The sequence below is a fragment of the Mirounga angustirostris genome, unplaced genomic scaffold (assembly GCF_029215605.1).
Source record: "Mirounga angustirostris isolate CCGP_5_RB_7025 unplaced genomic scaffold, mMirAng1.0.hap1 SCAF_3, whole genome shotgun sequence".
In the NCBI taxonomy this organism is placed as follows: Eukaryota; Metazoa; Chordata; class Mammalia; order Carnivora; family Phocidae; genus Mirounga; species Mirounga angustirostris.
In genome coordinates, this window is record NW_026991711.1 from 33904746 (window position 1) to 33919236 (window position 14491).

At 39.9% G+C, this 14491-nt stretch overlaps 1 long non-coding RNA gene across 1 annotated transcript in view; it reads right to left on the reverse strand.

Moving 5' to 3' along the window:
* Window positions 1-4691, reverse strand: part of LOC135363830 (uncharacterized) — a 50343-nt gene extending 45652 nt beyond the window's left edge. Inside the window, exons 1-2 of the long non-coding RNA XR_010409975.1 lie at window positions 4414-4691; window positions 1322-1413 (exon numbers count right to left, since the gene is read on the reverse strand). This is a non-coding gene — a long non-coding RNA (uncharacterized LOC135363830). The remainder of the gene's footprint in view (window positions 1-1321; window positions 1414-4413) is intronic.
* Between the last annotated feature and the right edge of the window lie 9800 nt (window positions 4692-14491).

The following is a 14491-nucleotide window of genomic DNA, read 5'->3' on the forward strand; positions in this document are numbered from 1 at the left end:
ACTGAGAGCTGTCATGTTGTTGTGACAGACAAAATGGACTAGGGTCGGTCTGTGGACTTGGAACAATGTGATTAACAAACAGGCAAGGTCAACTGAAGAAGATTCATACTGACATTTCCCAATGCCTCCTGGAAGTCAGGTAGAACATTCTGGTCTTATATTCCCCTGCTATGCTCTTATGCTTCATTGCTCTAGCCAAACTGGGCAGTAAAACTTGTAGCTTTACTATTGATGTGATGTTCTGAAAATTTCAGATCCTTCTTTCATTTAAATTTATTACCATCTTAGTGTTTTCATATTTTTAGAAAATTGGAGTAAACTTAAAAGTAATTGTAGTTTCGTGTCTCTGTCATTTTCTGGATGATAATTTGTCTTTGCTAACTCTTCCTCTTGGATTTCAAGAATTAGTTACTTATTCATTATTATCATTGACATTTCCTGTGCTTTCATTTGTTTCTTTACCACTGACTGTTTCCTCAATTTCATTATTATCAAACAGCCCTTCTGTGATAGACTGCTGTTCCCCATCTTCATATTGATTAATTTCATTTTCACATGCATCATTCTGATTTCCAGCATCTTCAGAGCAGTCTTCAGAAGATGAGTCGTTTGCAAAGACAGATTTTCATTAGTGGAGTCATCCTCAGAGTCAGAATGTGATGGTCTGTTCGCAGGAATATTGTTTGCTCCTCTGTGTCTTTCATTATCTCTTGGAAGGGATGTGCCTGATGTACTTGCTTAGTCATTATCCAAGTAATTAAAATCAAATGTACTTATTTTGTAGATTAAACAAGAACATTCTTTATTATGATTGTTTGCAATTGAAGCTTCAGGGACACTTTAAGCTAGATATTACATTAAATATTATTTTCCATTTAAATTAAAACATTTAATCAGAAATTCTGAAAAGCAAGATATGTAAGTTAATGCCTCATATGAAGATGAAGCATTAAGATGCAGTTCTACTGCAATACTTTTTTGTGAAGTTGATATGCAACAAATAAAATGTTTAAGAGATTATCAACACTGATGGTAGATTCCAGTCATTGGCATCGTTACTGTTCTCTATGTGTGAGTGTGTGTGCGCACGTGTGCATGCACACATAAGTTGTCAATGGATTATAAACTGTTTAGAACTGGGATTCTTTAAATTTCTAATGGATTTTTTCCCCCACTGTAAGTGGCGGGGGGGGGGGGAGGAAGTAAGGACATTTTGGACAATTAATTCATTAAAATTCCTACGTAAAAATGTGCTATCTGATAACTAAATTCCTATGTTAGGTATCAGTTAATACTGGAAGGAAACAAGAAGAGAAATTACCTGTTGTACTCTGGAGCTGTGACGTCTATGAAGTGCACAGTGTGTGTCTGCCTTCTTGTCTCAGGTGATCGGGGGGTTGGTGGCTGGACACTCTGGGGATCATACAAAAATATATTTTAGGAGCCAGGAAAGTTTAGGGGTCTGTTACAGAAAGGCAAAGGCGCCTGGTACTCCATAGATAACATGAGGAAAGACTCGTCCTTATTAAAAATAGGTTGGCAAAGATCATTATCTGAAGAATTTAAGAGCCAGAAGAAGTCAGAGGGTGAATTTGTATATGCAGGTCCTGCTGAGCTATTCTCCTGCCACTGCCTTTGAGGCAGTGAACCCCCTTGGCTGGACATAAAGAAGGCGGGGCTACTGAGGATTGTGGCTTCTTGAGGTGGAGCAGAATAAGACGGGACAAAGAGGGAGCTGAGAAAGTGTACAATTTCACTGGAGTCAGCGCAAAAGGCGAACACTATAGAGGTGTCTCCTCTCCCCTGTGATGTGGCAGGGGTTATGCCAGGAACCTTCCAGGTCTGCTAAGTGCAAGGCAGGAAGGTAGTGTTGTTTCAGAGGAATCACTGTGGGGTACTACTGTATGGAGTTGAGACAACTTGAAGCAAGCCCAGATTTGAGCCTAGAGAGGAGACGGGCAAACCCTGATTCTCAGCCTTCAGCCCCATGAACACCGGAAGCCCTACAGGTCTGGCAGCTGTGAGGAGGGGAGTTTCAGCCAGTGTTTGCGAAAGCACTGGCAGAGGAGGATACTGTAGACCTGAGGGAAATGTGCCCAGTGCAGGTGTGTCAAACCAAGTGTCTTAGCTCAAGCTGCTACAACGCAAATCCCATAGACTCAGTGGCTTAAACAATAATATGCATTTCTCCTAGATCTGAAGGCTAGAAATTTGAGATAAGGTTGCCCGCACCATCAACTTCTGGTGAGGGCTCTCTTCCTGGCTGCTAGACAATCTTCTTGCTTCCTCCTCACGTGGCAGAGAGAGAGAGAGAGAGAGAGAGCTCGCTCTGTTTCTTCTTATAAGGGCACTAATCCCATCATGAGGGCTCCACTCTCATGACCCAGTTACCTCCAAATACCATCATATTGGGGATTGGTGTTTCAACATACGAATTTTGAGGGGACATGAACATTCAGTCCATAGCACTGGGTAATATGTCTTCTGACTGGCAGTTCTGGAAGGATTTGTTTAATGGAGAAGAGTATCTGTAGCCCCCCCCCAAAAGGAAACGAATAAGCCCTTTTCTATCCTGGGGCAGATAAGCAGAGTGGACCATAATCCTAGAGCCTGACTTGGTCATACTATGTCTGAAAAGTTGGGCCTAGCTCTCGTGCCATGGGTGAGGTAGGGTCCTGACACTGCCCAGATCTGGTGCTAACTCAAGTAACAGAAAACCAATGTGACTTATTTCATTTAGCATAATACCCTCCAGTTCCATCCACTTCGATGTAAAACAAACAAACAAAAAAGAAAACCAATGTGAACTTGAAACTCACAGGGCTTTGGGGGCCCTGTTTGATATTGGTGACTCATTTCTGATTTATCTGTTGGATTGGAGTCTATTTGGTAGAATGTTTCGGGATCTCATTTGCCTTTTTAAAACTAATTTTTTTTCAGTTAATTTCCTTTTGTGCTATTCACTAGATTTATCCCTTCAGTCCATGTGCGTGCGTGTGTGTGTGTATGCTTATATGCAGCATAATATATATTTCAAAATATGTTAAAAATTCTTTTGGAACTATACTATCTTAAGTTTTGTATTTAGATTTAAGGAAACCTCTTTAAACTATAATTCTCCTGTGCATAATAATTTCATGCCTATCACACAGCTCAGGCCATATATGAGTTTACTTGGAGTTATTTACTTTAATAGTAGACAAAAGCAAAACAAATATTTTTTGCTGTTACATCAAGTATGATATCCTTTCTCTTCTCTAAGCAAATTAAATTTATTAGAATAATTTATGAGTGACCATTGTAAGACCATGGGTTTCTCTTGCTTCCATTGTTAATGTGTGATTCCATTGTTCATTAATGAGAAAAATGAAGTTCACAAAAGTCAGTATTCAAGTTCTGCATAAAGACTATTAAAATAAATGGAAGAAGTCCAGAAATATCCCAAATACTCTCCATACAACCCAGACATGCACTTAAAAAAAGTGTTAGCTGATTTGCTTCAAATTATAATAATTTGGGGCTATAAGAAGGGAAATGCAGGGAATATTGGAAAAATTAAAATCAGCCACTGCTACAAATATTATCTCCTTACCACCATTCTCAGTCATTTTACGATAAAATTTAGAACATATATGCTGGTAAAATACTATCTCCTTTTTTTAAAAAATTACATAGAACTGATAATAAAGCACTAGTTTTATCACCCATCCCTCCTCACCATCTATTAAAGGCTGTGTTCTTTGTTTCAAGGTCTTGTTGAAATAAAACAGAATGAAATTAGTGACCTTCATACTGACTTCCCTAACCAGCTTCTGGCAACCGACCCAGCCATCAGTCTGTCAATAGCTTGTGCAGTTTCAGGTTTCATTTGCAAAAAAGAAAAAAAAGAAAGAAAAAGAAAAAGATTCTAGTTCTCTTCCATAAACATCATATTTCAATTGTTTCTTTAAAAAAGCGCTGAGTACAATTTACACATGTTACATACTAATAAAGACCTACTTTGTGGGTAGGCTTTCTGTAGAAGTAGGGCTTGATTGGAAATGTTTTATTTGAGGCGTATGGATAAAGCTGCAATAGTGAAGCAAATATTTATAATTCTTCCCTGTTTGGTTTCGGTTTGTCAATCTTTTCTCTTCTTTACATAAAACAACATCTTGCATACAAACTGTTTGGAAGTTTGAAATAGTGGCATTCCAAATGTAGTCAGAGAAAGGAAATTATAGTTAAATCTAGAAAAAAAAGTAGGTAAGGAAGAAAAATGCTGTCAGCTCAGATGTGGAAGCATGGGAAGAGCTTCAAGGCATTAAAAGATGAAGAATTATAGTTCCTGCGCAGAGAACATAGGGCCATTCACACACAATGCGATCTGTACCTTTTAATCTTGTCCTAAATTTAAGCCTGTTTGTTCAGTACCTTATTTCTTCTTTTCCTCCTTCTTGCTGTTCTCATCTTTTCATTACGTTCTTTTTTAAAAAAAATTCCCGTCCTCATGTTTCTCCTTGTTTCCTATACGTATTTTTTCTGTCCGGATTCAATAGTAGAACATTGAAACGTTTGTCCCTCTTAAAGAGAGACTCAGTTGTTTCTGCAGAACACTTGTCAGAAATTCGGGCCGTTGCGTCCCATGTAAGTCTTCCCCAGAATCAGAAGCTATTTCGTTTCAGCTGTCCCAACAAATCGTGCCTACATTCCAATTGTGGATTTTCTATTAGTGAATTCCTCAGAGTAGGACACATTTCCTCAAAGTCAGATTTCCTGAAGTCACAAACATTTTATTATTTCCTTTAATCTTTCATGACTTTGCATTTCAACCCCTGTAATATTTATTATCCCTGGATCCTAGATGTTTTCTCATTGTGACCTTAAAATTGCTTATCATCCAGGCTCATTTCCTTGTGCTTGGTCCAGAATGGTCTCAGACTGCCACGGTTCTCTGCCCTCTCAAGATCCGTGACATCAGGGGTTAGAATTTTAGTCCTAAGGAGAAATGCATCTCCAGGTTTACTTCTAATATTTCACACACACACACACACACACACACACACACACATATATAACTTGGAGGGATTCTTGAGTTTTAATATGTTTCATGTAAAGAAAATTCTGTGTCTGAGCCTGTCTACCATGGTAGGAGGGAGAGCGCCATATGTATTTTTCAAAAGCCAGTGACCACTGTGTCTTTGAGAGTTTCTTCTGTATTGTAGGCAAACTGTTGTAGTTACTATTTGAAAAGCAGGGCGAAGACAGAAGAAGATTGCTTTTATTTATTTATTTTTTAGACTTCTACAGTCTGTCTGCTGTGTACACAGATCTAATTTTTTCCAGTCTTCTCTCAAATTTGGATATGTCTTTGCCATTTAAAATATGCTACCAAGATAAAGGGTCATCCCAAGATACTTTTGGTACTTTCGGAAATATTTGTCCACACATTCTTTCACCTGTTACCCCTGGAGGCAAGGATAGTTTTAGTCTGTTTAGACTAGTCTATTTAGAAACCCCCTCCCAGGACCCTCTTCCCCTTCCCCCAACAAATCAATGCTGAAAACCATGAGACCAAAGATCTTATTGAGGGACAGCCATGAAAAAGAACTTCTGGCTTTGGAGTTTGAGAGTCCTGGGTGCAGATGGTAGCTTGACCTTGGTGCATTTGGGCAACTAGCTGAACTTTGTTGAGCTTCACTTTATTCATAGTATATAATGTACAGAAAGCTCGCAGTGGACTTCAGTGAATGGTCACTAGTGATAGTAATAAAGTCGTTGTTTTTTTAAATTTAAAGTCTTATTAGATGGTGCCCTTTGGGATTCATATTCTTGGAGTGTTAAAGGAAAAGCACTTCCTGCATCTTATCTCCCAATCTCTTTTTATGGCATCAGCGTCACTGAGCAAGAATGGAAACCACGGTGTTTTCTGCCACCTTTATTGAGAATGGGATGCTGCCTGTCGAGGTTTACTCTATGGTAACTTAAAGTGACTTGAAATCTCAAAGATTCAGAGACTGCCTGAGGATCTTGCACAGCAGACTGAACTGGCCTTAGCAACCCTGACTTATTTCTTGAATAGATCTCCATAGGACTAAGGTCATGTGATAGAGTTGACCGGTTATGCTCTCTGGAGCCAGCGATATTTGGGTTCCAGCCCTGGTTCTACCACTTAGACACTGTGTAGTCTTAAGCAGTTTGCTTTATCTTCCCAGAGCTTCCCTTTCTTTGTCCACAAAATGATGCTAATTGTATTTCCTGTCCAGTGTGCCATGGCGTGGAATTGTGTCTGGGTAGCACCCAGAGGAGGTCGCAGGGATTGAAGGCATAAATGGCCTCAAGAAAGAGTGAAATAAAACCCTGGGTTTGAGTTTTAACCTTAATTTTGCCTAGTCACCTCAGGAGGGGACTAGGACAGATTATTGAATCTGGATCTCTAAATTGATATGGTGGAATGAAGCCTTTTGAAAGGCATCACCATTTTGGCGGAAGCATATCACGGATGTAGAGGAGTGAAGTGAAATTCCAGACTATTTTTTCACAAATTGTCTTTTGGCGCCACTTTCAGAGAAAGAGTCGAGTTGGAAGTGTGATACATTCTACCGTTTGGTTGTTCTTTTGTCCTTTTGATGGGTGGGGAATGTGGGGCAATGGCTGGGTCTGCATTCGAGCTCCTGGGAAGGCAGAATGAAGGGCTTAGTCACAATTTCTTCCTTGTAAAATTTTTTTCCCCAAAACCCAGGAATAATTCAAACTTGAAAGAAATATTCCTGACGGCTGCAGGCCGATGTGCATTCTGAGAGCTAAGTGGGGTGAGTCTCCGGGTCTCTGAAAACATAACTCCACAGGCAGACGGCAGACAGTGACTGGCCATTCGGCAGTTGGCACCCCCAGCTGGGATTTAACCCCAAATTGTGTTTTCAAATGATACTCAAGAAAAGAAGGGTTACGACGCGTGTTTCACAAAAGGAACTTGACACTTTTCTCTCACTGAGAGTGTTTGTTGTGTTGAACTCGCGTTCCCTTTCCCAGCCCGAGAAGAAGTGCATTTCCAGATGAATCTGTGGCATATTAATTGTATGGGGAGTTTGTGTCTCATAAGGCTAGATGAAATAATGAGCAGATAAGAAAGGCTTCATGGCAGCATCTGCACAGAGGTCTGTGACACACTTATCTGCATAAGAATGCCCTCCTTACTTCTGAGGAGTCGTAAAGACAAATAAAAAAAAATACACCCGTTTGAATGACAAAGGCAACAGTAGTGCCCCCTGAAGGTTTGCGCTGGACCCTGGCGGCCTGAGGGCTGTGACAGGGACCGCTAAGTGGCAGGCAGGAGCGGCACTTCTGCTGTCATGGCTTCAGCAACCGTCACTGTCAAAATGGAGCACATTCATTATTCAGGTACAAAACTATAATTAAGCACATTGGCCAAGAAAGGGGGAGGGGAATTGGACGGTTCAGGGAGTTGGAAGTAGGATAAAGAGCAGTTCTCCTCTAGGTCACTAGTTCAAACTTCGCCCATATTGGTAATGACTGACAGTCATTAATATATGATGGCTGTTTGATGGCCTATAGGAGTAGGTGCCCATATCAGAAAAGTCACCGTTGTAATTGGCATTAATTGGCACTTCTGTTGGCAGCGTCAGCTGAGAGGCTGAAGATTGAATGGGCTATAGCGAGTGAATTATCCTCTCATCCTGAGCAGTGGGCCTCCCAGGGCAGAGATGAAGCACCAGCGAGGTGCACGGTGGGAAAGCGGCTGCTGGCCCCGCCACTTGGGCTCTGCAAACGGAGGACATCAGTCTGCAGTGCTCTCTCTCTGGCACCTGGCTTGACGAGCAAGCGCACTGAATCTACTTAAAATCCGGCCTCACCGAAATGAACCGTGGGCCCATGAAAAGCGAAAGGGTCCAAGTGTGAGATAATGAGGGGGTCCCTCCAGGGCATCATAGTCTTCTGGTTTATTTCCTGTTAAACCACACTTGGTCAGAGAGCCGAGCAGCTTCCTCTGTGGTCTGTAGCAGGGACTGATTGTAACTTATGTTTTGTTTTGTTTGTTTTGTTTTTAAACCAAAACCCTACTCTTTTTGCAAATGAAAAAGCAAAAGGCTCTCTTAACAACCTGTAGTAAAAAACTGTTGAACAAGCCACCATGTTGACTTTTTAATAGTTGAGAATTAAAGGTCCCCTGTAATCATTTTTTGCTCTTCATTGATTTAAGGACCCAGTCGAATAATAATTTAGACTCAACTTTTCATCTCTGCATAGATTCATGATTTGTAAGCTGTTTCTGGCAACTATCTCTATAATACCAATGAAATTTCTTTTTATTCATCTCACTTTTTGGCTCGACTCCCTCATAATTAGCTTCTAGGTCAAAGTAACAAGTATTTAAGACTAAATTTCTGTGGATATCAACTCCTAGAGGACATTTCACAGCAGCGGTACCAGCCCCAATTTCCTTCGCATTCTTCATTTATCTCCTATTTATGCTGAAGGAAGGTATGTGGACAACGTGTTTTCTGAAAAATGAAACATCACAAAGAAGTTTACTTTTTTGTACTTTGAACGGCTGTTGTTTTCAGGCTTCAAAAAGGCAGATTGCCAAAAGTACAGTTAACAGGAAAGCAAAATAGAAGAGCATTTAAAGAAGAGCAAAAAATGTAATGGTTTTGTTTAAATTATTGTTTAAATTATTATTTAATTTACAAGAAAAGCTATTTGTGTGGTTTAAAATATCTGCAAAATCAGAGCCCTTTTTCTTTCAAGAGAAAAAGTGATGTCTTAAAATACTTGTATTTGTATTAGAATAAGTTCTACACAACTTAATTTTTGGGGTGGTTTGGACTTATAAATGAAACATCTCATTTCCTCCATATTTTCTTTAAGTGTTCTCCTGCAAAACCTAGTAATTTTCTGGCTCTTTAGTGTTGCAAAATAAATGTGGAAGTTTTCCTATAGGTGGCGCTCTTGCACACATTTTGCTTTCAGAAACGTCCCTCTAGATAGAACGAGTTTGGCAGGCAAGTTTAATGGAAGCTGCTTAATAGTATACATTATATATCATAAATTCTACTTAATGATTCTGCCCAGATAAAGAGCTATGAGCCCATTCTTCAATGATTGATATGCTTGTTTCATCCAAATTACCACCATTTGGTATATTATGACTTTTATTAGCAATCCAAGAATTTTAACAAGTAGATCATGGCTCACACACATTAAAGTGTGAGAGAAATTTGGACCTTCCCGTGTTCTCCCCAACAGCAGAGATGACACCTTTATGTTTCCTATTTTCAGAATAAAAATTTCAGGACATGATTAAAGGAAGGTGGACAGTGCACTGAAGGAGTAAGTTCACTCTCTTGAAAGGAAGAGAATGGAAGCAGGGTACTCATGGCCCAAAGTAAGGGAGTGCTTACCATCAAGATGTTACCCAATGAGCTGACAAGAGTCAGTACTCGAGAAAACATTACATATTATACATATTGTCATTTATTTTAGGTGGAGGGAGGATACCATGAAATTTTAATTTTTGATGAAGAGATGGGTTGGATTAAGAAAGATGAGATCCTGGGGGTCTGCCTGTGTGCCTGAGAGAGGAGACAGGAAGAAAGAGGAGAAGAGTAAGGAGAGGAGGGCGTGGAAAGAGGATCAAGACTGTTTTCACAAGGAGTGAGTGGATTGGGCTTTCACTGGGATGGAAGACTCCTTCCTTGGGGTTACAGTTCTTCTCTGGAACTACACGGATGCTGGTCTTCTCCCCAGAGGGACCTTGTAATCAGATTCACATCTAGTTTCCAGGGATGATATTTTGTTAATTGGTTAAATCTGTACTGTGGTTTAGCCACACACAAATATTCCACTTACAAAGTATCTCAAAGGAGATGTTTAGGAAAATACATCATTCCCATTCTGTAAATCTTTTTGTGCTGTTTTGGAAAATTTTGGGATAAATTAATTCTCTCTGATCCATACATATATCACCTTAGTACACTAAGAATGTACAAAAACCTCTTTCTGTTTGACGTTTTGTACTCAGAGATCTCCTTGATTTTTTTTTCCCAAAGCCTTTACATAACAAGTTAAAAATAACCTTCCTTGATGATTTAGTGGCAAGAACTGAGATTAGAACTTCAAAGACAGTTGCACACAAGATGCACTTATTGTTCTTGTGGTCCCTTTAAATATTCCAAAATGTCATGTTAAAAATGTCATTGCCATTTATTTACCTCTTCTTGTTCTATATTGGTTTGTATGGAATGAAAATTCTTTATTGTGTCATTTTTAAGACCTTCACATTTCCACTTAAAATAACAACTTATATTTACATGAAACCAAACTTTCTGTGTACAGAGGGGAAGGTCATGACTCACCAATCATAACTGCATAATTTTTAAGAAGGAAAATTAGCAGTTTGATGTTAAATCTTGAGCAGAGCTGAAAATGCTCATTTACTGATCAATGAGATCTAATACATCAAATTATTCTGAAATAGTTTTCTTTTTTAATGTGTGAATAAATTAACATCTCTTCGCCCTCCTGCTAACCAGTTTATTAAAACAAACTAGAAATCATATATAGGCTCTGAAAAAATGTGCTATTCATTATCTACATATTTCCCTTAATGTCAGTATTTTAGCAATAATGCAATTAACATTGGCAACTCAGGGAGATGGTGTCCACATTTGCTAGGAAAATTGGTTCATCAGCAAACCTTGATCAAACGTCTATGGGCTGGGCCCCAAATCTTCTGAGGTAGGTGTTATCACCCTCTTCTTACAGTTGGAAAGCTGAGACCCAGAGAGCTCTAATAACCAAGGCAAGGGCCCCTAGGCTTAGATGACTCCCATCTGACCAGCATATACTTGCTTACCCCCGACATTTGTGGCTTCCTGGGTGCTGCCTAGAAATTCTCTGGGCTCCCAGTGAATTTCTCTGTTTTCTAAACACATGGCTATAATAGATTTTTAACTTGGACTTGAGGCTCAGAGCTAAAGAGAAACAAAGGGAGTTTCAAGTGACTGTGAAATAAAAAAAGGGAATTACAGATTTTGCGTAGAAGACAAATTTTGGAAATGAGACAAGGACTTTGGAATCCCACCTTTATGTTCATGTGGGGTTTTATACATTTCCAACGAGTTTACCTGCATTTTCTCACTTGCTGGGAGGCCGTGAACCCACTTTAAGAAGTGGAAGGAAGTGAGTGAAGGTAAGGCAAGGAAGTGTGAACCAAATACATTATTTTTCTGCTTTGTACTTGTTGCACTACAAGGACGGAGACAAAAACTAAAAGACATCCAGTAGGAGTTGAGGCTGGGGAGAATGCCCTATTCTTCATCAATATTGTTACATTATTTGCTTTGAGTGCTTAAGAATTCTCAGAACACCAGATACACAGAGAGTTGAAATCAGAACATAGAGTCGGGAGATCTTTGGGTCTCTGTATTTCTGCCATTGTTGCAGGCAGAGGTACTGACTGTTTTTGCTCCGGACTGTCTTTCCAGGCACGTGTATACAGTGAACAGCCCTGGAAGCTAGAGCTAGGTTTTTTTCCCTTGGGAGAAAAGAGCAGATGTGCTTGCTGTCCATTACAACAAACCATTCAGGATTCCTAAGCTCAGGGTTTCTCTCTTCTCTGCCACCTACTGCACACGCACACAACACCTGGCCCTCTGTGCCTCACCCTGTGGGAACTAGGGCTGGGGAAACCAAAGCAAAAGTAATGGTATCATCTGGCTGCCGCTGTTGCTGGTAGTAATAACATCCTTTCTCTCCAAGCTAGGAGTATTGTGTCTTTGACCAGTCCCCATGACACTATGGGGGGCTAACTTGTTAGCTTGCGAATGGGGTAAAACCTTCGGCCCTTTATAGTTCTTGATAAGTGCATACTGTTATTGAGAGCTATTTCAATTATTTCTTGGATGATAATCTCATTTCACTGATACGTATAATCAAATGTTAGCTATAATTTCTATATATTAATATAGATTATACGGTTTATTCTCTGAAAATTTTCCATTGCAAATTGAATTATTTCTACCCCAGACTATCTTCTTACTTTTTGTATGCACATTCTTTAATGCTCTCTCACTTTAGCAGGTTCATATTTTGATATTCATATCAGAAAAGAGAAACTATGCATGGGGATATGTTAAGAACTGAGAGAAACCATCTGGAATATGATACGGGCCACAATTTGGAAATCATTGTTTTAAACCACTACATCTCTGCAAGATGATCAAACTACATTCCACCCCCCCCCCCATGAGCACAGAATATTTTATTCATCAGAGACCTTCCATTTAGTTTAGTAGCGAAGTGGTTTAACAGAGTTCTTGATTAGTATCAGGACACCTAACTTCTCGTCTTTACTTGGTCAAGAGTGCTGTGTCAGCGAAGTGTCTCATTGTCTCCTTTTTAAAAAAAAAAATGGGGATAATAAACCTTGCCACCTGCCTGCCTCACAGCAATATTGAGAATACTAATGAGAGTCTCTTGAGAGATTTTGAAATCTACAGAAGGAATATGCTATATAAATACACAGCACCAAATCATACCATTTTAGAACTGAAGAGCTCATAGAAAGCACTTGGGCCAATCCCCTCATTTTATAGGTGACAAAATGCAGGACCAGAAGGGTTCAATGGCGAGTCTAAGGTCATATAATTGATGAGTGAGTAACAAGGTACAAGAAGCTCACTCACCCAGTTTTCGTTTTCAAGAGAGTTGCCTACTGGCAAAAAAGATGAATAATCCCAGATATTTCTGGATATACAGTGATATTACTCCCTTAGTGGCTTGGAATAAGGCAGGTTCCCCACAGAGGCAAGTCAATGCGGTAATTGCAGTTTATTAAAGATTTTACTTGCATCAAATGCATATTTGGCTCTTGGCAGTTGTACCAACTTCCCCTGGGTGAACGATATTCCTGAAGATACCCTTGGAATAGCTGGTACTTCAGGTAAGTGTGGAAGGAGTTGATGTACTCTTTCAAACAACTGGAGTAATAACTCCGGCTCAACAGGAAGCATATTTATGCAAGTGTGTTGCCATATCAAGACTCCATATTATTCCTTTGGTAGTTTAGTTGGTACGATTGGATTTCCCCAACTGCTTTGAATGTTTACTAGTGTACACTTGCCAAGGAGTGTCAGCACCTTCCCTGGGCTCCGTAGTGCCAATGACAGCTGAGAGCTGTCAGAGAGCCAAGACTCGCTAGAAACTGTTTACCCATATCCAGGTACAAACACTGGGGCCAGAACGTGCATCGCTTATCGTGTTGATGCTCTTAATTAGGTACTGATGAAATACTGTGGCTGGAAACTTCCCTTTTCTATGGTATAGAAGATGAGTTGGAAGCAAATGTATGACCCAAAACATCAGGAATTTTTAGGTGTCTTACGCTCTAAAGGGATCCTTATCTGATGTGTAGGATATGCAGTTGCTGTAAGTTTGGGAATATGTGCTTATTCTTGCTTTTTTCCATTTAGGTTACCAGAATTTTGGTCTTTATTTATCTTTTAATTCAGGAAATTTTAAAAAAGATCATAGGATTTGTTGAGACCGGCCAAAACCACGTTCTGAAGCATAACACATGTGTTTTTACTAAATATACAAGAGACTTAAAGGAAATACAGTGGGTGCTGACATCAATTTCTAGTCCCTCTACTATAAAGAACAGATAGGACCCTTAACCCTTAGCCGGCATGGCAAGGGGATGAGTCTCTGCTCTGGTCCAGCCTGGAGTCCCTTTGCGGAGCCCATCGTGGCTCCTGCTTCATTCCAGCCACCCCAGCTCACCAATTCCCGCTCCATTTGCAGGAAGTTCCCTTTAAAATCGGACTCTTTTCCAGTTGCTCTAAAAGTCTTAGCTGCCGGACCCATTAGCTCCTGGGCTGTCTCGGTGCTGCTGCTGTGCTGTCTCCTCACCTTGAGTGTCTCTGTTCTGTCTTGTGTTCTCCCTCTTTCATGCCTGGCAATGCACTTGGTGTGAGAAAAAACATTTTAATACACTCTGGTATGGATACCAGTGGACCACCCCCTCCCTGCTTCCACTCCTGATTCCCCCTGGATAGTAGCCATGGCATTTCTAGGGGGACACCATTAATCATCTCCTGCAACCTAGAGCTCAAAACCATTATGTGTTTCCTCACTTGGGTTCCAGTATCAGATAGATACATATGTACTGCTTATTTACTGGGACACATAGGCAATAGTCTTCTGCCTCTAAGGTCTTCCTGCCTTATTTGGATGAAATAAGAAACATAATAGTGATATTATAATAATGATAACAACCCACATTTATTGAACGCTTAAATAGGGCGCTCAGACTGTTTTAAATGATAATTCATTTAAACCTCAAAATATAGAGAATAGATATTCTTCTGTCTAAGTTCTTACCATACTGTCTTTCTGGCATCAAGAGGAGGACAAATATACAAAGCAATTATTTTAGGCTAAAATATGACAATTCTGTTGTTCATCCTACATTATAATAGAGGCAATTCAC